At 41.4% G+C, this 25,918-nt stretch overlaps 1 protein-coding gene and 1 pseudogene across 11 annotated transcripts in view; one reads left to right on the forward strand and one right to left on the reverse strand.

Annotated features, from left to right (window-relative positions):
* The window catches only part of SH3KBP1 (SH3 domain containing kinase binding protein 1), a 340,719-nt gene that overhangs the window by 55,439 nt on the left and 259,362 nt on the right, over window positions 1-25,918 (forward strand). The window lies entirely within an intron of this gene.
* LOC122896332 lies at window positions 18,427-18,994 on the reverse strand (annotated as a pseudogene).

Here is a 25,918-nt window from a genome sequence, read left to right on the forward strand (position 1 = left end):
GTTCTGTAGGCTTGATGCCCCCTTATTCCTAAACCACACATCCATAGACTCAGAAAACTTCTGAGGTGTACTTTGTTCAGGGCTTAAGGCTGGGCCACCTGCTTAAGCATTTGTGGGAGCTGGCAGGCACCGGGACAGGGAAGCACAGTGCGTGGAGAGCCCAGGCAGGCTCAGAACCTCTCCTGCTTGCTCAAGGAGTGCTGGGGAGGGAGAGCTCCTCACTGTGAACCCAGGGCGATGTGGTTCTGGCGAGGGGCCTCTCTCCACTCTTCTCCACCTGCTGGGCCTGGGGCTGGGCCTTGGGCCATCACAGCGGGCTCCTGCCCTCTGGCTTCCATGGGCTTTGGCTCAAGGGGAAATCTGGCAGGAGATGGCCGGGAGGGAAGGAGGCCAGCCAGGTCAGGGATTACCCTGCTGGCTTGCTGCCCCGGGGCTGTCCCTCTGCCAGATGGTGGCTGCTCCTAAATCCCCTTCCTCCACATTCCTTTCTCTTCATCCCCTGTCACTAGCCCCGCCTCCTGCCTCAGAGTGTCTCCTATCTCACCCACTTTGGGGTAGGGGGTGGGGAGGAAGTCTCCTTCTTAGTCCCACCTCAGATTACCTAATTCTGGTGTGCCATCTGTTTCCTTTTTGGAGCCCGACTACCTCATCTGGCCACTCTGAGGACTAAAGGAGGCAGGACTTAGCGTGTGGCTGGCCACCGACTGAGTGTGTTGCTGTTCATGTCTCCCTCTCCCCTGGCCTGAGGGCCTTATCACTTGTCTTCTCACCTCAGCTAGAGCACTTCCAGTGTGGGAAGTCACACTCTAGGGAGGTGCTCATTCCACCGGAGCCAGAAAGGATGTGGCAGGAACGGCTGGGGCTGTACCACTTGTGGCTGTCACATTTGGCAGAAAAAGAAACTTCTATTCTTTCAGATGGCTGAGTCTATTTTCAAGTCTTCACCCACTGGGACTGTTTTAGGCCTATTATTGAAAAATCTAGTAGGTGGATGCAGTGGAGTTTAACAATAACGCAAACTGGCGTAGAGGGTTCTAGAAGCTGAAAGTATATCTTTAGGTAATAACAATCATATTGGCATAAGTTTGCAGTTTTGAGAGTGGGTTTATATATGCTTTATTTAGCTTAAGAAGAATTTGTCCCTGGATTGAATTGGGTAGTCTTGTAGAATCCCACTGTTTGTTTGTGTGCCTTTATGCCAACGTTACCGCCGTCAGAGAGTTTACCTTAAGCATTTTCTTGCTTGATTATCAGATCCTTATTAAATGTCCTTACGGAGAATGGTCTCCCAAGGTGCTGGGATTCAGTATGTACCCTTAACTCTGTATTGTCGCAGTTTCTTAGAAGAAAACTGCCAGCCATTCCAATCACCCCTTTGTCAATAAGATGCCCGGGCTTTGCCAGCTCTTGGGCTGAGATTTGTTGGCAGGCAAAAATGTATCCAACCAGAGTATAGTCGTGTCCTTTTGGGTTTATCCTCCTTTTTCTTTTATTTAGTTAGTTCTTATTTATTTACTGTACATGTGGAAGAAGAATCCTTTTAAATCCCCTTTCCTTTCTTCCCCCTTACTTACTTTTTTAAGAATCTATTTCTCTCTCTCTCTCTCCTCTTCTTAAAAAATTATTTATTTTCAGGTGAAATTTACATAGAGTAAAAAGCCGAAGTCGTAACTGTACCTCTTGGTGGTTTTCTTTTTGTAAGTATGTACCTTTGTAACCGTCATCCAGATCAATCCTATTTCTGTCCCTCCAAAAAGTACCATCATGCCTTTTCCCAGTCATTCCCCTTCTCCTAGGTAATTGATCATTATAGACAAAGCTTGCCTGTATTTGAATCTCATATAAATAGAATCATAAAGTCTGTGTTCTTTCATGTGTGACTCCTGTTGCATAACAAACTGTTGTTGCCTACATCATACTTTGTTCTTGCTGTATCCTATTCCATTTTATGAATATGCCAGAATTTGTTTATCTTGTTCTTCTGTTGATGGACATTCGGGTCATTTCCAGCTTGGGTATTTTATGAATAAAGGCTCTGAACATTCTTGTATAGGTCTTCTTATAGACATAGGCTCTCGTCTCTCTCGTAGATTGACCCATGGGAGTGGCAGGGCTTCTCATTTATTTTCAAATGTATATACTTTTTTAAAGCTGTGGCCTCTGTGGATGGGGTAGGGCATGTCATGTCTGGGCTGGAGCCCTGTTTGTGCCACCCTAGGCCGCAGAGCCAGTCAGCCTGAATCTGGTTGTCCTCATGTGTCTGCCCTATGTGTATGACTGCTGAAGAGTCCTAAAGTCTGGAACTCACTCTCCCAGGAACCATTTGATTGTTGGGCCCAAGAAATATCAAAGACTCCTTCTTAAATTGTTAGAAACATGCAGATGTTTTATTACATGCAGTTTTATTGTGTCAAAGTTTTATTGGATTCATTTAAGGAGGGAACTAGCAGAATCATAAAACCAATTCAGTGAGGTTATGAGGAACAGATGAAAAAATCAGTGGAGAAAGGGATGTTCAAATAAGATTGCAAAGTTATATTCAAAACAGGTTCGTGTTTCAGAGAACAATACAATCTTAACCTCCGGGGTTCTCATCTCTACCAGAGAAGGAAAAAAGAAAGGAGCACACCTTATCATTTTTCTATATGTTATCCTCTGACTTTTATAGGGTTGTAAAATGTCCTAATAAAGGGTTAGTTAAATCAAGTTACATTTCCAGAGAGAATCACATGATCCTGCTGGGGGTGGAGCTTAGAAAAAGTCCATCAGCATGACATTAAAAGGTCACTTCATCATCCCTTTTTGCCTAATTTTTAAGTTTTGGATTTTTTTTTTGCAAGGACCACAAGAGAGCATAACTTGAGGTGCAATAGTAGGAGGTACTAGGATGAAACCCTTAAAGTCATTTATTTAAAAAAAAAAAAAAAAACAAAATGGCTGCCCTTCTGGAATCTGAAACTGCCACATAAAACAGAAAGATAGCCACCTATTAAAGGCAAATGTGGGCTTTTTGATAGAAGTTTATCTTTCCCATGTTGGATTTAATTACCAGGGTCTTTCTTTCAGTACCTTACCCCCAGATTCAGACCGCAGTGTATTTTAGTCCAGCAAAGGATTTCTAAGCAGCCTTTTTCTGGGTTCTCCTGACATGTATCCACAGAGACACAATTTTTAATGGCCATCCAAAGGAATTTTAGAAAAAAAAACCTTGAAACTTTAGCTTTCGCCCATAGGCATGTGGCTGACTGCTTTGGGAGGGGCCTTTGGTGAAAATGCAGCAGGAGCTAGGCCCTCAACATTCTGTTGTACACAAATAGACGTGTGGAAAGCAGGAAGCTGCGGTAGGGGTTAAAAGAATATGCTTGTTGGTTTTGAAATTGATCTGACACTGTCTGTGAGGAAGTGAGCCATTCTCTCTGCCTGTTTGTACATGAGTTAGGGAAATGTACTCTCTGCCCGCTGAGGGCCCGTGGTGGAAGGCTGGGGTGTGTTTACTTGTAGCTTGCATGCCTAATGCTGGGTATAACGATTTTCAGCTTGCTTTCCCATTGCCTCCGCCTTGGTTTGCTAGGTGTTTCAGATCTCTCTTTGGCATATCCAGAGCCTGTTCTGTATTTGTGTAAAGTGGTTGAAGAATTTAGTTGTTTTGTAATCAGTGAAGTGAAAGGTCAGAGTTGTGTATATTTGTACCATTCTGAGAGAAAGCTCACAGTCACTTTGCTGTTTTTTTTTTCTTTTTGCAATAATGCTGCTTTTAATGGTGGCACAATATAGAAGTACAGGGTCTTACTAGCTTGAGCTGATAGAAGTTTTAAAACATGGCCTTTTACATTATCCAATAGCCTCATAATAGAAATGTATCTTGGGCCGCAAAGGCTAGATAAAAGATACAGGACAGGAGGGAGATTATTTCTTGTTTTTTTTTTTTTTTTTTTTTTTTTTTTGGTGGGGTGAACGAATCAACTGCTAACCCAGCATTATGTTTGTACTTATTTGGGGAAAAAATGTTATGTTTTGGTGGTGGTTTCATCTTCCATTCTTTTAGTTCTGTGGGAAATAAAAGGAAATTTGTTCTCTCAAATCTGATGTTTTCTCGTTAATACACCTTTTGTTTTAGTAGGTGGTCATCCATTAAGCCCGTGGGAGTCCTCCTGGGTATTTCTGAATTGTCTTGTGAAAATGTGTGTTTGAGCGCAAGCAACTTGTCTTCTTACAGCATTTAGTTGTTGTTTGCTTTCTTGTTAGACAAAATATTACCAAGATACCTTTCCATCTTTTCTGCCATTAAGATCCCAAATCCTCATCAAATATCTGGTTTGAAAACTAGGGGGATGGTAGTAAAACAAATAAACAAACAAACACGTTCTTACACAAACAATCCCTTCTGTAAGCCTGGGCCTGTGCTGGAACTTTCCCCGAACTCTAAATTTCTACTTCAAGTTACTGACCTTTAAATTCTATCCATATGAGAGGAACAGACCCACTGAAAAGAGGTACATATATGTTTGCCCTTTTCCTATGATAATCTTCATCTTCAAATTTTAGTTCTGTCACAGAATAAAATTTGAATTCTGTCCCCTATGTCCTTTTCAAACCTTGAGAAAGAACACAGTCCCCTCACTAGAGGTGTCCGTGCTTCTCAGGTCTGTTTCTGTGTGCTGTGTGGTGGAGGGCCTGGGGACTTCGGTAGACTCCCAAGACACTTTCCTCTGTTCCCCTGCCTGTGGTGGCAGCTTGTCCCCCAGCCACCCAACCCTGCAATCTCCAGAGCAGATGACCTAAGGCATCGTGGCTCCTTGTTCACACTGCTTGTCCTTGAGGAAGACTTGTCTATGCCGTCATTATTCATATTTTGTTGGCACTCCTGTATCATTAAATAACATCTGTTTCTTTCCAAATAAATTTCTTCTGATGGTGCCTCTGCTCATTGGTTTCTAAGTCACACCAGTCTTTCCAGTTTTGACAGTGGAATGTGGCCCCTAGTTACTGGTAGGGGTTACTTTACACATCAAGTGAATCCTTGTCCAATGGTTTTGTAATACTTGTGACTTTAGGCACGAGTTCAGATAGCTTTCACTTTGTCAGCACCTTAATTCTGGACCCACAAAGTGGAATTTTCGATGAGATCGGTCAGCTGCTGATGGAATGGGTCTGTGAGCAAGGCAAAGGTCATTATGTATTTCTTGATTGTCAGAACTGTGCAGTGTTTCCTCCTCAGTCTGAAACGGAGGCTCTGGAGGAATAATGGTAGCAGAAGAGAGAAAGACATTCTCTCTGGGAATACATATATATAACGGAGGGCACAGGTGTCAGGGTAGGGGGCGTGCTTCACTTACAGTCCAACTTGGATCTGTCTCTACTTTATGGCACTTATGGAAGATCTGATTGTCTTCCTGTTACAAAGGAGAGAGCGCTTGCAACAGGATATGCTACCAAGAGGTAGTGTGGCAAGTAAGTTCAGTGCAAGACTGAATCAAGCTTCCTGTATTATGGAAGCAAACATGTTTTTACGGACCTGGCGACCATGTGGTTTATACGGCTCTGGCCCGTGGGCCCATCTGGGGGACTGCTGCTCCTGCCACCCTCACGGCTTGAAGACCCTGGGTCCCGGAGAGTCGTGAAGGACAGGGTTGCTCCTCCTCATCCTGGTCTGGGCGGATAAAATGTGGTCTCTTCCTTGTCATTCCTTCTGCTTTCTCTGGGTAGAGGCACTTGTTCATGGCAGCCAGTGGAGGCGGACGACATGGTGCTGCTCGTCGAGAAGCGAAGAGGGAACAGGGGGTGTTGTGTTGGAGGGGCCGCCACGCCACTCCTCGGGTGGAAGCTACCGGCATGAGAACCCGTCGGGGAGGGGAGGAATGGGCCACTTATTTAAAAAAGAATCACAAATTTACTTCAACAAATGACATAGAGTAGAGATTTCCAAGTTAATTCTTCTACGTTCAGAGACCCCGAAGTGGGTCTCTCATCAAATTTCACCTTTTATTTAGTTTTTTAAAGATTTTATTTATTTATTTGACATAGAGGGATCACAAGTAGGCAGAGAGGCAGGCAGAGAGAGAGAGAGAGGGAAGCAGGCTCCCTGCTGAGCAGAGAGCCCAATGCGGGACTCGATCCCAGGACCCTGAGATCATGACCTGAGCCGAAGGCAGTGGCTTAACCCACTGAGCCACCCAGGTGCCCAAATTTCACCTTTAAAAAAAAGATTTATATATTTTGAGAGAGCGAGAGAGAGAGAATGGGGGTGGGGCAGAGGGAGAGGGAGAGAGAGAATCCTGAAGCAGCTCCCTGCGGAGTGTAGAGCTCCATCCCCGGACCCTGAGACCACAACCTGAGCCCAAACCAAGAGCTGGCTGTTCAACGGACTGAGCCACCCAGGCGTTCCACATTTCACTTTATCAAAAAACTTTCAACCCAAGGGCTGTTAATTTTGTGCATGCTATGGGATATTATTTTCAAGATACTTGTCTCTCGGAGAAAGGTAGCAGGAATTTTCTGGGCGTGTTATCCGATGTGCTCACAACATCTGGCCATGATGTGCGTGGCTGCACGGCAGGGCTCTGCCGTACTGTGGGGGATGTTTACTGCTGTGTGCCCTGCTGGCACTGGAGGCTAGCGGCACAGATGAGGCACACTAAATGGAATATTGCATTGTCACACATGTAACTTCTTCCGTAGGATGACACTTGTAGCTCCTGTGACCCGGCCTTCAGTCATTTTGTACTCTGGATGGCATGGGTTAGACGTTGTTCTGCAAAGATGTTCCTGATTAAGACACCACTTGGAGGGTTTGGACTGGATTCATCAGGTGACTCTTTTGGAACTGTTAAATGGACCTACGGTTGGTTTTCTTGTAGCCCTGACTGCTGTTACTTTGTGGAATAATAATGGCTACATTGTATTCCAGGCCTAGCTGCTGCCTGGCACTGTGTGTGTAAACCGCCAGTGTCTGACTATGGACAGTGACATTGGTTGAGCGCTTACTGTATGCCAGGAAGGAAGGAAGCTAAGCCCTTCACATGTGTTACCTCATTTAATCCTTATATACTACTCTGTGGCATAGGTACTGTTCTTTTTTTTATCAGAAGAGGTTACTGAGACATAGACATCTTAAGGTTAAAAAGCTTATTCATGGTCACCCAGCTACGGGGGGGCAGAGAGTGCCTCGGACCCTGGGCAGGCTGGCTCTGTCGAGCTCCAGCCCACAGCGTTACCTGGGCGTCTGCCTCGTCCTGATGGGAGTAAGCCTCTCCCTGTTGTCGCCTGCTGCATTATGCCTTCCCCGAGTGTCCACTCAGTATTTTGCATATTTGCACCACTCTGAGACAAAGCTTACAATTATTTTGCTCTTCTCGATGTAAGAAGGAATCAGAGATTTACTTCCATAAGTGCCATAAAGTAGAGACTTCCAGGTTGCTATTCTCTATTCAGAATTGTGCTCGTTTTATTTTCTGATTTTTAAAGGATCCTCTTTACAAGTCAGCTATTTCAATTCAAACGAGCAATCATTGCCTGCATTTCTGGGCTTGTGCTGTTTTTCCTACAAATTGTGAGAGCCAGGGTGGCTGGGTAATGCAGTCGGTTAATCATCTGACTCTTGGTTTCGGCTCAGGGTCCTGGGATGGAGCGCCCCATTGGCCTCTGTGCTCAACATGGAGTCGGCTTGAAATTCTCTCTCCCTCTGTCCCTCCCATTCGTGCTGTCTCTCTTTCTCTCTCTCAAATAAACAACATATTGAAAAAAAAACCCAAAAACCAAATTGTGAAAGCAAGGCAATTTGGGAGAATATTTCATTTTACTAATTAGTAAGGAAACTTGTTTTCTCATAATGTTCAGGATATGCTTTTCAGGATTTGACTGTCTTTTTTTTTTAAGATTTTATTTATTTATTTGACAGACAGAGATCACAAGTAGGCAGAGACACAGGCAGAGAGGAGTCAGAGAGGAGGAAGCAGGCCCCCTGCCAAGCAGAGAACCCAATGTGGGGCTTGATCCCAGGACCCTGAGATCATGACCTGAGCCGAAGGCAGAGGATTAACCCACTGAGCCACCCAGGTGCCCCTTGACTGTCTTTTTTATCAGTGGTTAATAATCCAGGTGTTTGACTATCCAGTTGTTCCCTGTCCTGGGGGTCCTTAAAAGCAACCCATTCCTGCTCAACTTATTCTTTAAAATTTAAATACATAGTTTTCTTTTAGAAGACAAAAACCTAACAGCTAGAAGCTGTTAAATGCTATTGTTAGAAATGTTACTCCAAGAAGGGTCTGGAGTCATTGAGGACACGGGTGTCACCGGTGAGAGCCCACACCACTGAGCAGATTCCTCAGACTTAGTCACTGTCGCAGTGCAGGAAGAATGTGGGGGGATGTCTTGTGACTCTGGGAGAGCAGTCCCCTGACCCCGCTGATCTTGGTGATTAATCTTATTTTCTCAATGATAGGATTATTGAATCTGAGCTTAGAAAGGGACTTTGAAATCATGTGTTTCAATCCCCTAGCTTCCTAGCACATCAAAATCTGAACCATCTAGGATATTGCTGTGATCATTATGGGGTATTTACACTTGTGATATGTGGAGTCCCACAGGGGGGACTCCTTGCCAGTGGGTCTCCAGCCTGGCCCTGCTCCAGATGAACTCTAATGTCAGAATTTTGCTGTTGGGGAGGGAGGTGGGATGGGGCCTTAGGATATTTTTAAAATTTCAGCTGATTCTGTTGCTTGATAAAGCTTGGGCACTCCTTTTGTACAATGGTACGGATAGTCAACATCATCCTTTTTTTTTTTTAAAGATTTTATTTATTTATTTGGCAGAGAGAGATCACAAGTAGATGGAGAGGCAGGCAGAGAGAGAGAGAGGGAAGCAGGCTCCCTGCTGAGCAGAGAGCCCGATGCGGGACTCGATCCCAGGACCCTGAGATCATGACCTGAGCCGAAGGCAGTGGCTTAACCCACTGAGCCACCCAGGCGCCCTCAACATCATCCTTTTTAATCTAATATCTTTTCTCAAGCTCATGGGTCAGAAGCCTGTGACCTGTAGTAATACATTTGAAAAGTTTACCCCAAATACATAAATGACATAACAATATGTAAACATATTGCTCAATTCAAGTCTATTAGAATGAATACATTCTAATTGCAGAACCTCTGGACTAAATAATGAGCTCCATTTTGCCCTCTACCCAGTGGTAATGAGGTGGACAGAATTTCTAGAAATGGTCTCCAAGATTCTACTCCCAAATACCCAGGGCCTATGAATGTGATGTGCTATCATTCCAGTGATTGTGTTATGTTCTATGGCACAGTTGACTTTTAAAAAAGGAGGGATCCTGGTGGGCCTAACCTTACCACATGAGCCCTTAAAAGCAAAGAACTTTCTCTGCCTCATGGCAGAAGAAGTCATAGAATTACAGAGCTTGAGGAGGACTTGCTGCTTTGAAGATGAAGGAGTTACGTGAGATGGAATACGGACAACTTTTCTGGAGCAGAGAGCAGACCTTGGCTGGCAGCCAGCAAGGAAACAGAGACCTCAGACCTCCTGCTGAAAGCAGTTGGATTCTGCCAACATTTTGAGTGAGTCCAGAAGTGGATTATTCTTCCAAGTCTCTAGATAAGAGTCTGGCTTGGTTGACATCTTGATATCAGCCTCGTGAGATGCTGAGCAGAGAATCCCGTTGAGCTTGTCTGGACTTGCCACCTGCAGAAACATGAGCTAACAGATGGGTGTTGTTTTAAACCAGTAAGTGTGTGGCTTAAAATACAGGTAGCAGGGATGCCTGTGTGGCTCAGTTGGTTAAGTGTCTGCCTTTGACGCAGGTCATGATCCCAGTGTCCCGCATCAGGCTCCTTGCTCAGCAGGGAGCCTGCTTCTCCCTCTGCCTGCCACTTCCCCTGCTTGTGCTCTCTCTCTCTCTCTCTCTCTCTCTCTCTCTCTCTTTCTCTGACAAATAAATAAATAAAATATAAAAAAAATACAGAGAGCAAGTGGCCTGCAGCAGTTCTCCTCTTCCCTACTGGCAAGTTGTCAGGGGAGAGTGAGTGGGGAATCTGGAATTTGTATTCTACGGGGTGGAGCCAGGTGACCATTGCAGTGTCGGTGGAGATCAAATTGGGAGTCTGGACTTTTGTCTCCCCCATCCCCCACCAGCTCAGCAGTAGGAAGTAGCCCCCCATCACCCTCCCTACTAGAGTGGGGAAGATCTTGGAGAGGAGGGAGCTGGAGAAAGGGATGTAATAAACCCATACACCTGTATAGAAAGTCATAGGCAAACAGGTATCTGACTAGAATTAACATGTCAAAAAGTTTGAGACTAGAAACTCCAGTGTGGGATACCACCCAGTTTTCAGCGTGACCTCTAGGTAACACAGATGAATAGCTATAGAAGGGCTCTGGAGACTGAGCTGTTATTGGCATGACAACGCACAGAAGTAGCTCAGATGAAGTGTGCTTCATCTCAATAGGATCCCCATTCTTGTAACATAATACACCAAATGCCTAGGATACAATAAAAAGTCACTTGTCCTATCAAAAATCAGGAAAACCACACCTGCAATGAAAAGGCAATCAACAGACACTAACACTGGGAAGACTCAGCTGCTGTAATTATCTGACAAATATTTTAAAGCAGAAATCATAAAAAATGCCTTAATGAACAATGACAAACACTCTTGAACAAAAAATGAAAAAAATCTCAGCAAATAAATTGGAGATACTTAAAACATGGAAGTTACAGAACTGAAAAATAAAACTGCCATATTAAAAAGTTTACTGGTTAGCTTAATAATAGATTAAAGATGACAGAGGAAAGAATCGGTGAAATTGAAAACAGATCAATAAAATTTACCCAGTCTGAGAAACACATAGAAAATAGTCTGGAAAAAGAAATGAACAGAGCCTCAGAGACCTTTAGTACAATAACATAGGTCTAATATTTGTGTCAGTGGAGTCCTAGATGGAGAAGAAAAAAACATATGGAAATAAAAGGTATTCAAAGAAATAATGGCTGAAAACTCCCTAAACTGGGCAAAAGGTATAAACCTCCAGGATGAAGAAACTGAGCAAAACCCAAACAGGATAAACCCAAGGAAATCTATGCCAAGACACATCATAATCAAACCTCTGAAAGCTAAGACAAAGGAAAAGCAGTGAGAGACAACACATTACCTGTAGGAGAAGAATGATTTCAATGACAGTGGATTTCTCGTATGAAATCAGGGAATCCAGGAGGAAGTACTGAAAGAAAAGAACAGTCAACTCTGAATTCCGTATCTGGTGAAAATATTCTTCAGAAATGAAGAGAAAATAGAAATATTCTCAGCTGAAGGAAAACAAAGAGAATTTGTCAATACCAAACCTTCTAAATAATGGCCAAAAAAAGTTCTCTAAACAGAAAAGGAAATGATAACAGAAGGAAGCTTGGAACTTCAGAAAAGGGGGAAAAAACAGTGGATGGGTAAAAATAGGGGTATGTATAATAGGCTGTCTTTATCCTCATTAGCTTTTAAAATTATGTTTGATGGTTGAAAACATATGTTATAATATCATTCGGTGTGGTGTTCAATATGTGTAGAGATAATATATGGGAAAATTATATTTAAAAAGGAGACGGGGTATAAAAAAATAACAAAAAAGAGAAACGAAAAAAAAAAAAAGTGGGGATGGTATAAAGGGACCTCAACAGAAGTGAGGTTTCTGTACATCATGTCAAATAGGAAAACAGTGATACCACTGGCTGTGATAAGTTGCATATATATAATAAAATATTAAATAATATTGTATATATAATAATTATAATATATAATATTAATAAAAATATTAAAAATCACTAAAAATTATACAGTAACATATACTTAAAAGACTATGGGTAAATCAAAATGGAACTTTAAGAAATAGGATCCAGCAGTACAGTAAAAGGATTATCCATCATGACCAGGTGGGATTCATCTTTGGGATGCAAGGGTGGTTCAACATTCACAAATGAATCAATGTGATAGAATACATTACTAAGAGAAGAGACAAGAACCATATGGTCCTCTCAATTGATGCAGAAAAAGCATTTGACAAAATAGAGCATCGTTTTCTGAATAAAACTCTTCAGATTGTAGGGATAGAGGGAACATTCCTTAATTTCATAAAAGCCATCTATGAAAAGCCCACAGCAAATATCCTTCTCAATGGGGAAGAGCTGAGACCTTCCCCTTAAGATCAGGAGCACAACAAGGATGCCCACTCTTGCACTATTACTCAACATAGTACTAGAAGTCCTAACAACAGTGATCAGACAATGAAAAGAAATAAAAGGTATTCAAATTGGTAAAGAAGAAGTCAAACTCTCTCTCTTCACCAATGACATGATACTTTATGTGGAAAACCCAAAAGACTCTACCCCCAAATTACTAGAACTCATACAGCAATTCAGTAATGTGGCAGGATACAAAATCAATGCACAGAAATCAGTTGATTTCCTGTACACTAACAATGTAACTGTAGAAAGAAATTAGGGAATCGATTCCATTTATAGTAGCACCAAAAACCATAAGATACCTTGGAATAACAAATCTAACCAAAGAGGTGAAGGATCTATCCTCTAGAAACTACAGAACAGTTGTGAAAGAAGTTGAAGACACAAAAAGATAGAAAAATTTTCCATGCTCATGGATCAGAAGAATAAACATTGTTATAAAATGCCTATGCTGCCCAGAGCAATCTATACTTTCAATACAATCCCAATCAAAATACCAATGGCATTTTTCAAAGTGCTGGAACAAACAATCCTAAAATTTGCATGGAACCAGAAAAGACCCCAAATTGCCAAGGAAATGTTGAAAAAGAAAAAGCTGGGGGCATCATGTTGCCTGGTTTCAAGCTATATTACAAAGCTCTGATCACCAAGATAGTACAGTACTGGCATAAAAACAGACACATAGACCAGTGGAACAGAATAGTGAGCCCAGCTATGGACCTTCAACTCTATGGTCAACTAATCTTTGACAAATCAGGAAAAAACATCCAATGAAAAAATCATCCTCAATAAATAGTGCTGGAAAAATTGAACAGCTATATACAGAAGAATGAACCTTGACCGTTCTCTTACACCATACACAAAGATGAACACTAAATGGATGAAAGAAATCAATGTGAGACAGGAATTTATCAAAATCCTAGAGGAGAACATAGGCAGTAACATTTTCAACATCAATAACAGCAACTTCTTTCAAGACACATCTCCAAAGGCAAGGGAAACAAAAGTGAAAATGAACTTTCAGACCAAATACACTATGGAATATTATGCCTCCATCAGAAAGGATGAATACCCAACTTTTGTATCAACATGGACGGGACTGGAGGAGATTATGATGAGTGAAATAAGTCAAGCAGAGTGAGTCAATTATCATATGGTTTCACTTATTTGTGGAGCATAACAAATAACATGGAGGACATAGGGAGATGGAGAGGAGAAGGGAATTGAGGGAAATTGGAAGGGGAGATGAACCATGAGAGACTATGGACTCTGAAAAACAGTCTGAGGGTTTTGAAGGGGTGGGGGGTGGAAGGTTGGGGGAGCCAGGTGGTGGGTATTATGGAGGGCACGTATTGCATGGAGCACTGGGTGTGGTGCATAGACAATGAATTCTGTTATGCTGAAAAGAAATTAAAAAAAAAAAGAAAATGAACTTTTGGGACTTCATCAAGATTAAAAAAAATACTTCTGCACAGCAAAGGAGCAGTCTACAAAACAAAAAGGCAACCCACAGAATGGGAGAAGATATTTGCAAATGACACTACAGACAAAGGGCTGGTATCTAAGATCTGCAAAGAACTTCTCATACTCAACACCCGAAAAACAGATAATCAAGTCCAAAAATGGGCAGAAGACATGAACAGACTCTTCTCCAAAGAAGACGTACAAATGGCTAACAAACACATGATAAAAATGTGCACCATCATTAGCCGTCAGGGAAATTCAAATCAAAACCACACTGAGATACCACCTTACACCAGTTAGAATGGCCAAAATTAACAAGGCAGTAAACAACATGTGTTGGAGAGGATGTGGAGAAAGGGGAACCCTCTTACACTGTTGGTGGGAATGCAAGTTGGTGCAGCCACTTTGGAAAATGGTGTGGAGGTTCCTCAGAAAGTTAAAAATAAAGCTACTCTATGGCCCAGCAACTTCACTACTGGGTATTTACCCCAAAGATATAGATGTAGTGAAAAGAAGGGCGACATGCACCCCAATGTTCAAAGCAGCAATGTCCACAGTAGCCCAACTGTGGAAGGAGCTGAGATGCCCTTTAATAGAAAGAATGGATAAAGAAGATGTGGTTTATATATACAATGGAATATTACTTAGCTATCAGAAAGGATGAATACCAATCATTTGCATCAACATGGATGGAACTGGAGGAGGTTATGTTAAGCGAAATAAGTCAAGCAGAGAAAGACAATTATCTTATAGTTTTTCACTTATTTGTGGAGCATAAGGAATAGCATGGAAGACATTAGGAGAAGGAAGGGAAAAATGAGGGGGAAAATCAGAGGGGGAGAGGAGCCATGAGAGACTGTGGACTCCAAGAAACAAACTATGGGTTTTGGGGGAGGGTTCAACAAACGGGTGAGCCCGTTGATGGGTATTAAGGAGGGCATGTATTGCATGGAGCACTAGGTGTTATACGCAAACTATGAATCATGGAACACCACATCAAAAACTAATCATGTACTGTATGGTGACTAACACAACATGATAAAAAAAATTTAAAAATAAGTAACTCACAGGAAGGCAAGAAAAAGGAAAAAGAAGAATGATAAATAGAAAATAAAGAGAAAACAAATAATACAAAGGCAGACTTAAGCCCTGACGTATCCATAACTACTTTAAGCATAAATGGTCTGAATACACCAATTGAAAGAGATGACAGAATGGAGAAAAAAATGTGACTCAATCATGTGCTGACTACAGGATACTCACTTCAAATGTATTGATATAGATGTGTTAAAAGTAAAAGGGTGAAAAAAGATATACCATAAAAACATTAATTTTTTTAAAAAGTGGGAGTGGCTGTTTATAATATCAGATAAGGTAGACTAAAGAGTAAAGAAAACTACTGAGAGAAGGACAAATGATAACATTGTCATTCCACCAATAAAGCAGCAATCCTAATACATCCGCGTTAAACAATAGAGCTGCAAAATACATGAAGAAAAACTGTTAGAATGGAGCAATTATAATTGGGAGCTTCAGCATTGCTCTCTCAGCATTTGAAAGAACTACTAAATAGAATATCATTGAGGATATGGAAGAACTGAACAACATCATCAATCAAGAAATTCTAGTGGACATTTATAGACCACTCTACCCAGAAATAGCATAAAACACATCCTCATCAATATGCATGAAACATTCACCAAGTTAGACCATACTCTGGGTCATAACACTAACCTCAATATATTTAAAGGAATGGAAATACAGATTATGTTGTTTGACTATGATGTAATCAAACTAGAAATCAGTCACATAACATAAAGATAACAGAAAAATCTCCGAACACTTAGAAATCAAATAACACTCTTCTGAATAATTCATGAGTTGAAGAGGAAGTCTCAAAGAAAATTTAACAAATATATCAAACTGAATGAAGATGAAAACAGAACAGATCACAGTTTGTGGGACATAGCTAAAGCAGTGCTGAGAGGAAAATTTATAGAACTTAATTTTTTCATCAGAAATGGAGGAAAGTCCTGGGTGCCTTGGTGGCTCAGTTGGTTAAGTGTGTGCCTTTAGCTCAGGTCCTGATCTCGGGGTCCTGGGATTGAGCCCGCATCAGGCTCCCTGCTGAGCAGGGAGTCTGCTTCTCCTTCTTCCTCCACCCCTCTCCCCAACTTGTACTCTCTCAGTTTCTCTCAAATAAATAAATGAAATCTTAAAAAAAAATAATGGAGGAAAGTTCTGAAATCAATAACCTAAGCTCCCACTTCAAGAAATTAGAAAAAAAAAGCAAAAAGCAAAAAGCAGAAGAAAGTAAGTAATGAAAAACTGGAATCACTGAAGTTGAAAACAGAAAAGCAGCAGAGAAAATAAATGAAGAAACCAGCTATTTGGAAAGATAGTAAAATGGATAAACCTATAAGAAGACTGACAAAGATAAAAAAGAAGACACAAATTACAATGGTAGGAATAAAACAGGGGCTATTACCACAGATCTTATAGTCATTAAAAGGATCATAAGAGAATATTACAAACAGGTCTATGTATATACATTTGCAAATTTAGATGAAATGAATGAATTCTTTGAGCAACCACAAACTACCAAAACTCACTCAAGATAAACTAGATGGATAATTTCACTAGTCCTGTAACTTTTACCGAAATTGGATTCATAATTTAAAAGCTTCCAAAAAAGAAATCTCCAAACCTGGAGGGTTTTCCTAGAGATTTCTACTAAATATTTAAAGAATTAGCACCAATTCCACATAATCTTTTTTTCTTGTTTCAAATCTGTCTTTTTTATTTCAATTTTTAATAGATTTTGTTTTTCAGAGTAGTTTTACGTCCACAGCAAAACTGAGCAGAACTTACAGAGTTCCCATAAACCCCCTCTCCACACACCAGCACAGCCTCCTCTGGCATCTATGTCCCCCACTGGAGTGGGCCGTTTTGTACAGAAGGTGAGCCTCTCTTGACACATCATAATCAGCTAAAGTCCACATTTCACATTAGGATCCACTCTTCATGTTGTGTATTCTGTGGGTTTTGACAAATGTATAATGACATGTATCTGCTTCTGTAGTAGCATACGGAGTGGTTTCACTGCCCTAAGAATTCTCTGTGTTCTGCCTATTCATCCCTCCCCCCAAACCCTGAAACTGATCTTTTTACTGTCCCCGCAGTTTGTCTTACAGTTGGAATCACATGGTACGCAGCCTTTTCAGATTGGCTTTTTTTCACTAAGCAGTATGCACTTAAGATCGCTCCATTTCTTCTTTTTTTTCCCCCAAAACAATGTTTATTTTAATACATAAAATGTGCCACCTAGCAGCAATGCCTACAACTGGAGCTTTATCCAAAATTCTGTCCAGTTAGTATTACTCTTCACAACTGCTATAACTCAAGTCCTTGATAGATCAGTCTGTGAGTAGATGACTATCATTATAACATAAAACAGAAAATACATAGAACGAAAATCACTTGGTCAATATATAGAGAACCACATTTGTAGTTACTTAAAAACATTTCTCTGCTTCATATAAACCCTGGTGATTTTAGCCATTTTCCTGGAAGATGTATGCAAAGGAAAGTGTAAGAGCCACATAACCGCATAAGCCTGAAAATGGATTTTTATTCTTGCTCCATTCTCAAATGGAAGAGTTTGTAAAGATACCTTTTCCCCCTCCTGATTTCTTACTTTCATTCCTACCAACTCATTACAGTATAATTTACTATCTAACTCACATAGACGTGTATGGTGGAGGAAAAGAATAAATCTTTGGCCAATAGAAGAATAAAAAACAGTATTTTCGGTTTTTTTTTTAAAGATTTTATTTATTTATTTGAGAGAGAGAGAGACAGTGAGAGAGAGCATGAGCGAGGAGAAGGTCAGAGAGCGAAGCAGACTCCCCCATGGAGCTGGGAGCCTGATGTGGGACTCGATCCCGGGACTCCGGGATCACGCCCTGAGCCGAAGGCAGTCATCCAACCAACTGAGCCACCCAGGCGTCCCTATTTTCGGGTTTTTAAAAAAGAACATTTAAAGATTAAAGCGATCCTAATAATAGCAATGTAGTAGAAAATACACATGATGAAAACCACTGCATAGTTATATTAAAATAAAAACCAACTTTTAAGATTTATTGATCTTGAAGACAACTAAATTTTACTAGTTGCAACTTAAACAGAATTACATAGTAATAGATGTCTCTGTTTAGAAATTGGATCAATTCATCTCTACTTTGCTGACAATAACGCCATGTCAACCATGCCACCTCACTGTTTATTTCTGGCAGAATTTAGGCAAACCTCAACCCCTATTTTCATTTGAGGAGTGACTGATACACAATTTTCTTTTAAGCAGAGCTTGGTGCTGAGCTACAAATGAACTAAGTTGGATTTCAGGCCCATTGGCAGGCAGGCAGTAATCATTTTTCAAATTGCAGGCAGCCCATGGTGGTAGTCAGTTACATATCAAATCTCTTTGGACATGCTGGAAAAATCTGTGAACGCAATCTTCCCCTGCTGTATTTACATGCTCCATTCACATCTTAAGCTCACCCAGGTTGTTAGAAGCATGGGTAAGATGACTAAAGATTTCACAATGGAGATTTTGATTTTTTCATTTTGATGTATAAAATATGAATATCTTCAGTTTAATATTCTTCATTGTGTTTCTCTAAAGGAATTTTTTCAAAGTCAAAGTCTAGCTGGAAGAGCTCTAATTATTTTTTCTCAGTTTCTGGATTTTTTTCCTCCTTGTTCATTGTTCATAACAACATATAATTCAAGTCTCATATCCACTAAGACCTTTTGGAGTTTTCAACAATGGCTCCAAAGACTTTCATAGTATATGCTGTTGGCCATCAGTATGAAGTCTGATGGAGAAGGAAAGTCTTCTGTTTCTTCCCCCCATTTCAGAACTTTGGCTTGAACAGAACTAGTGACAAGTTGCTTGTTCATATTAATATTTATCTTCAGCAAATCTTGCAATTCCTCCAGATCTGTGACCACAACATCAGCCCCGAGAGTAGCAACCATGAATCCCACAGCCCCAGTCCTGGAGTCCAGCTGAAGCCCTGACTGCTGGCTCAGAGTGTGTGCCCCATCGCCAGAAAACCCCAGGCATTTCTTAGAATGGGCAATGGCAGCATCCCAAACAATACGGCCCACACCGCTATAGCCACAGTGCTCCTTTTCCAAAGGAGCCATAGTAGTGCCATCTTGCTTTTCCAAAACTCGAACAAAGTTCTGTCTTGGGTCCTCCACAGAGGACTCCAGAGTAGCCGCCATTACTGCACCAAGATCCCTCCATTTCTCTTCAGTGGCTTGAGAACTCATTGCTTTTTAGCACTTAATATTCCCTTATCTGCCTGTGCCACAGATTATTTATCTATTCGCTTACTGGAGGACCTGTTGTTTGCTTCCAAGTTTTGGCAGTTCCGAATAAAGCTGCTATAAACATCTGTGTGCGTGTACAGGATTTTGTGTGACTATAAGTTTTCAACTACTTTGAGTAAATGCCAAGGAGGCTGGTTGCTGGATTGTATGGTGAGAGTATGTTAGTCCATTTTTTTTTTAAGATTTTATTTATTTATTTGTCAGAGACAGAGGGAGAGAAAGCGAGCGAGCACAGGCAGACAAAGAGGCAGGCAGAGGCAGAGGGAGATGCAGGCTCCCTGCCGAGCAAGGAGCCTGATGTGGGACTCAATCCCAGGACCCTGGGATCATGACCCGAGCCGAAGGCAGCTGCTTAACCAACTGAGCCACCCAGGCGTCCCATGTTAGTTCATTTTTTAAAAAAATTTTAATTCATTTATTTTTATTAACATATAATGTATTATTTGTTTCAGGGATACCAGTCTGTGATTCATCAGTCTTAGACAATTCACAGCACTCACCATAGCACATAACCTTCCCCAATGTCTATCACCCAGTCCCCCCATCTTTCCAACCCCCCTCCCTTCCGGCAACCCTCAGTTTGTTTCCTGAGATTATGAGTCTCTTACGGTTTGTCTCCCTCTCGGGTTTCATCTTGTTTCATTTTTTTCCTCTCTTCCCCTATGATCCTCTGCCTTGGTTCTCAAATTCCATCTATCAGTGAGATCAGATGATAATTGTCTTTCTCTGATTGACTTGTTTTGCTTAGCATAATACCCTCTAGTTCCATCCACATTGTTGCAAATGGCAAGATTTCATTTTTTGATGGCCGCATAATATTCCTCTCTGCGTGTGTGTGTGTGTACACACCACATCTTCTTTATACATTCATCTGTTGATGGACATCTGGGTTCTCTCTGTAGTTTGGCTTCTATGGACATTGCTACTATAAACATTGGGGTGCACATGCCCCTTTGTATTGCTACATTTTTATCTTGGGGTAAATATCCAGTAGTGTGCTTGCTGGGTTGTAGGGTAGCTCTAACTTTTTGAGGAACCTCCATACTGTTTTCCAGAGTGGCTGTACCAGCCTGCATTCTCACGAACAGTGTAGGAGGGGTCCCCTTTCTCTGCATCCTTGCCACATCTGTCATTTCCTGACTTGTTAATTTTAGCCATTCTGACTGGTGTGAGGTAGTATCTCATTGTGGTTTTGATTTGTATTTCCCTGATGGCAAGTGATGTTGAGCACTTTTTCATTTGTCTGTTGGCTGTTTGGATGTCTTTGCGGAAATGTCTATTCATGTTTTCTGCCCATTTCTTGATTGGATTATTTGATGTTGAGCACTTTTTCATGTGTCTGTTGGCTGTTTGGATGTCTTCTTTGCAGAAATGTCTATTCATGTCTTCTGCCCCTTTCTTGATTGGATTATTTGTTCTTTGGGTATTGAGTTTGATAAGTTCTTTATAGATTTTTGGATACTAGCCCTTTATTTGTAGTGTTATTTATGAATATCTTCTCCCATTCTGTTCATTGTCTTTTGGTTTTGTTGACTGTTTCCTTTGCTGTGCAAAAGCTTTTTATCTTGATGAAGTCCCAGTAGTTCAATTTTGCCAATTCTACATAATTTTTTCAAGAAAATAGAAGAGGAGGGAATGCCTCTTAATTCATTTTAGGGCCAGTATTACCTTGGTACCAAAACCTTGGTACTAAAACCAACAGTACAAAAGTAACTACAGACCAGTTCCCCTCAAGAGCAGAGACAGAAAAATCCACAACAAAGTATTAGCAAAACAAATCCAGCAACATGAACTATGTACCATGAGCAAGAGGGGTTCATTCTAGGTATGATGGCAGCTTTAGTGTTTGAAAATCAGTTAATGTAATCCACCATATCAACAAGCTACAGGAGAAAAGAAATTACATAAGCAGAAAAAAACATGTGACAAAATTCAACATCCAATTCATGATAAAAACTCTCAGCAAAGTAGGAATTGAGGGGGATTTCCCTAGCTTAATAAATAGCATCTACAAAAAACCAAAAACCCTCCTTCAATATTATACTAAATGGTGAAAGGCTGAATGCTTTCTTCCTGAGGATGAGAATAAGCTGAGGATAATCTGCTCTTACCGCAGTACTGGAAGTCCCAGCCAGCGCAATGCTGAGAAGAGTAGTAAAAGACATAGGAATTGGAAAGGAAGAATAAAACTGTCCCTGTTTGCAGATGACATGATTCTCTCATAGAACATCCCAAGAATATACAAAATAACTTCTGGAACTAATAAGTGAATTCAGCAAGGTCACAGGATAGAAAAATGAACACATAAAAATTAATTTTTCCATTTCCTAGCAATGAACATACGGAAACCCAAATTAAAAGCACAATTCCATTTACAATCACTCCTAAAATAATTGAGCTACTTAGATATAAATCCAGCAAAACACACACAGGATATATGTGCTGAAACTACAAAAAGTTGATGAAAGTATTTGAAGAAAATCTAAATAAATAATAAAGTTATACTGTGTTTGTGAATTGGAAGAGTCAACAAGGTGAAGATGTTAGTTCTCTCCAAATTAATTTATCAGTAGGGTAATTCCTATCAAAATCCCAGGAAAGTTTTTTTTTTTTTTTGGTAGCCTCACTTGTTTTAAAATGTTTATGGAAAATCAAAGGACCTAGAACAGTTAAAATGATTTTGAAAAAGAGCAAGGTATAAGGACTTCTAGGACTATGTTATGACTTAGTGTAGTAGCTCTAACAATCAAGACAGTGTGGTATTGGTGTAGAGACAGACACATAAGCCAGTGACACAGAATAGAGAACCCAGAAACAGTCTCACACAAATATGCCCTACTGATTTTTGATAAAAAGACACAAGTGATTCAGTGGAGGAAGTATAGCCTTCAGCTGAAACAACTGAACATCCACAGACCCGAAAAAAAAAAAAAAAGAACTTTAACCTCAGTCTTACACCTTGTAAAAAAATTTATCTCAAAATGGATCAGGGATTTAAGTGGAAAACATATAACTAAAAGTTTTAGCATTAAACAGATGTCCATAGAAGCCAAACTACAGAGAGAACCCAGATGTTTCCTCCCCTCCCTGAGAAAATCTTCAGGACCTAGGCCTAGGCAAAGAGTTCTTAGATATCACACCAAGAGAACATTAAGGAAGAAATTGATCAAATATATTTCCTCAGAATTAAAAACTTTTGTCAGTGAAAAACCCTATGAAGAGGATGAAAAGATAGGTTATAGGCTGGAACAAACTGTTTGCTCACCACCTGTCCAACAAAGGACTTGTGTTTAGAATGTATAAAGAGCTGTCAGGGCAAGAAGCCAAAAAATCCAACTAAAAATGGTTTAAAGGCATGAACAGACATTTCACCAAAGAGGATATACAGGTGGAAAATAAGCATATGAAAAGACGTTCAATACCATCAACCATTACAGAAATGCAAATTAAAACCACAATGAGATAGTACTATGTGTCTATTAAAATGGGCATTAGAATGGGGCTAAAAAATAGCAATAATACAAATGCAGGCAAGGATGTAGAGAAACTGGTTCTCTTGTCCATTGCTATGGGAATGTCAAATGGTTCAGCCACTCTGGAACACAGTTTGACAGTTTCTTATAAAACTATGTGCTTGTCCTATGACCCAGCCCTTGTACTCTGGAATGTTCATCCCCGAGAACTAAAAATTTCTGTCCATACAAAAACCTGTAGAGGAGCATTCATAGTGGCTTTATTTCGAATAGGCCCAAACTGGAAACAGCCAGAATGTCCTTCAGTGGGTGAATATTTCAACACATTCTGGTCCATCCATACAACAGAGTACTACTCAGCAATTAAAAGGCATGAATACAGGGAACAGCTTGGACGGATCGCAAGGGCATTGTGCTTTGTAAGTAAAGCCAATCTCAAACGTTATATATTGTGTGACTCCGTTTACATTGTGCTTTCAAAATGATAAAACTGTGGAGTTGGAGAGCAGATTACTGGTTGCCGAGGGAGAGTGGCAGGGTTGGGGGAGGACTGGTGGAACTATAAGAGGATACCTCGAGGAAGTTCCTTTGTGGAGATGGAACAGCTCTGTATCTTCATTGTGACGGTGGTCATGCAAATCTATGTGGTGCATCAAATCGCACAGTTACACACACACGCCCCCCCCCATCCGTGCGTGGAAAACCTGATGAGAACTAAAGATCTGTAGTACAGGTAAAAGAAATGAACCAATGTCCATTTCTTTGCTTTGATATTATACTCTAGTCAGACAGAATATCATCACTGGAGGAAGCTGGGCGAAGGGTTCGTGGGACTCTGTGTACAATTTTTATCACTTGTTTTTGTGAGTGTTTTCCTGTAAACCACCATCTCCAACCCATCCCGGGTGCTCCAGTTACCTCTCTGGATGATCAGATGCTGCCATCGTGTTGTGATGGTCACAGCTGCAATTTAGGGAAGCCCCGCCCCCTACACAGGTACAGGGAAGCATTATCATTTGGCCTTGTCTTTAGTTGGCCTGAAAACTGGCCAACCCACTGAAAGGAGAATGGGAGGGCCAAAGAGGAGTGGAGGAGGGTGGAAGCAGTGGGCAGGTGAGGAGAGGTAGGGCCCTCAGGGACAGTGTGGATGAAAGGGCTGGATGTAGGACCCACCTGGGTCCTGCGTCCTGGGAAAAACTCCTCCCCCATCTGCTCTGTTGCCCCTTTGGCTTGTACCTCACACTTAGGCTACGCTGATGGTCTTAAAATGTGAATCTGGTCATTCCCCTTTCCTCGTGTATTCCACATACTCTTAAAATCCATCTTTGGCCTTCCCTTGTTTTTAAGACTAAACTCTTGAATGTGGTCAGCCTGCAAGGTCTTCTCCGGGGTTGCCTTCTCAACCCCGGAGCTCAGTTCATGCTTTCCCAGGGAAATCTTCCTTGACCTCCTGACTTATAAATACCCATTTTCTACAGGCCTTTGTAGTGCCATATTTCTGTCCTCAGTAGCACTTGTGACTCTTGGAATTTTAAATCTGTTTTTGTGGCTATTTGACAAATAGCTCTCTTCCCTATTGGACTAAGATTCCATGGCCTCTGTGCAGCATTGTATCCTCGGTGCCTGGCGCACAGCAGTGCTTATCCATATTTGTTGAATGAGCGACTATCTTTGTTGCTTGTTTCTCTGCACTTGTGGTTATTGACACCATTGGGTACTTGGCCCTTACTCTTGGGACACTGGTGGTAGTGGCTGCTTAAATAGACCATGGTCTTAGGTTCTGACTTCCGGAAGTAATATGGCTTGAGCATTTCCACAGGAACTAGTTCTTTTGGCCTCTAGGAAATGCACCTGGGCCAGGTTCAGTGGTGGGGCTGGAAGTCGATTTGAAGACGGCGTGCTGAACGGTGGTCGCAGGCTTCCATGTTTGGTTGATGTTTGTGTTCTTTGTTTTCCTTTTTACCAGCTTTGACTTCATTACCTGCTGACAAGTTACTGCATAGCCTTAGAATGTGGGACCCCCTTGCTGTGTACAGTAATGCAGAAATACGTGTGCTCTGAAAGGGACAAGCAGGCTATGGAATTGTACATATGGTATGACCTACAAACTACCGAGTCCTCTGTATAGGGAGAAAAATGCTAACATGCTAATAGTGGAGGGGTTTTGTGTCTTTATTTCAAAGATTTGAAAAAATTTACTTAAAATTGAAAAATGTTTTTCATCTGACATGTTTACTTTTCCTCAGGGATTAAGGTACATGCAGCCTTCAGCTTCTTGTGATTGAAGTAGCTCCCAGGCGTGTATTACTTTTTCTACGTTGCTGTTTTTTAAATTCCTCTTGTCTTCCAAGTGAATATGAGATTAATGAAAGTACCCAATGATCTAGGGGACTTTGTCTCTTGCTGTGCAATTTGGTTTGGTTTTTATCAGATATGTGGCTATCTGGGTGTGCACTGATCAAGCGTCTTTATTTGATCACAAACCGGTGACTCAGTGCACTGGCTTTGGAGTCTGAGCTGAGCTCTCTGACTTTGGGGGAAGTTAATTGAGCTCTTTGAGGTTCACTCGTTCATCTATCAAATGCTTGTGGAGTGTTTCCTGTGTTCTGAGCACTAGGGAATACATGGGTGAATAGGTTGGACCTAAACCCCTGCTCTCGTGGCACTTAAATCCTGCTGTAGTAGATAGACATTAAACCAGAAACAATATATAAGTTACAGCATGTTGGAGGGAGAAAAAATTAGGGGAAGGGGATATGAATGTTGGGGACTGGATTGCAATTGATGATAGGGAGGCCAGCAAAGGCCTCACTGAAAAGGTGACCTTTAAGTTAAGACTTGAGCCAGCGAGGAAGAGACCTATGGGGGGATCGTGGGAAAGAGCTTTTAGGCAGAGGCAACAGCATATGCAAAGGCCGTGAGGAGGGAAATTCCCTGGTGTGTTGATCTGACTCTGTGCTAGAGGGGAGAAGGCTAGGTGAGAGAGTCAGAAGATAGGTGTAGAGGGCTACTGTAAGACTTGGGACTCTGGGTGAGATGGGAAATAATCAAGGGACTCTGGGCAGTGGAGTTGATGTGACCGGGGATGCTGTAACTGGTTCCTTCTTGCTGCCCTGTGGAGAACAGACCACTAGGGGCAAGGGTGGAAGCAGGGAGCATAGGTCAGAGGCCAAGGCAGGAATCCAGGGGAGCCCAGGGTGTTGGTAGTGGAAGCAGGGAGAAATGGTTAGATTCTGGATATTTCCGAAGGTAATACCACCAGGATTTACTTATCAGATTCTGGATATTTCTGAAGGCAGACCCACTAGGGTTTGCTGATCTGACTGGATGTGTAGTGAGAGAA

The sequence above is a fragment of the Neovison vison genome, chromosome X, assembly GCF_020171115.1.
Source record: "Neovison vison isolate M4711 chromosome X, ASM_NN_V1, whole genome shotgun sequence".
In the NCBI taxonomy this organism is placed as follows: domain Eukaryota; kingdom Metazoa; phylum Chordata; class Mammalia; order Carnivora; family Mustelidae; genus Neogale; species Neogale vison.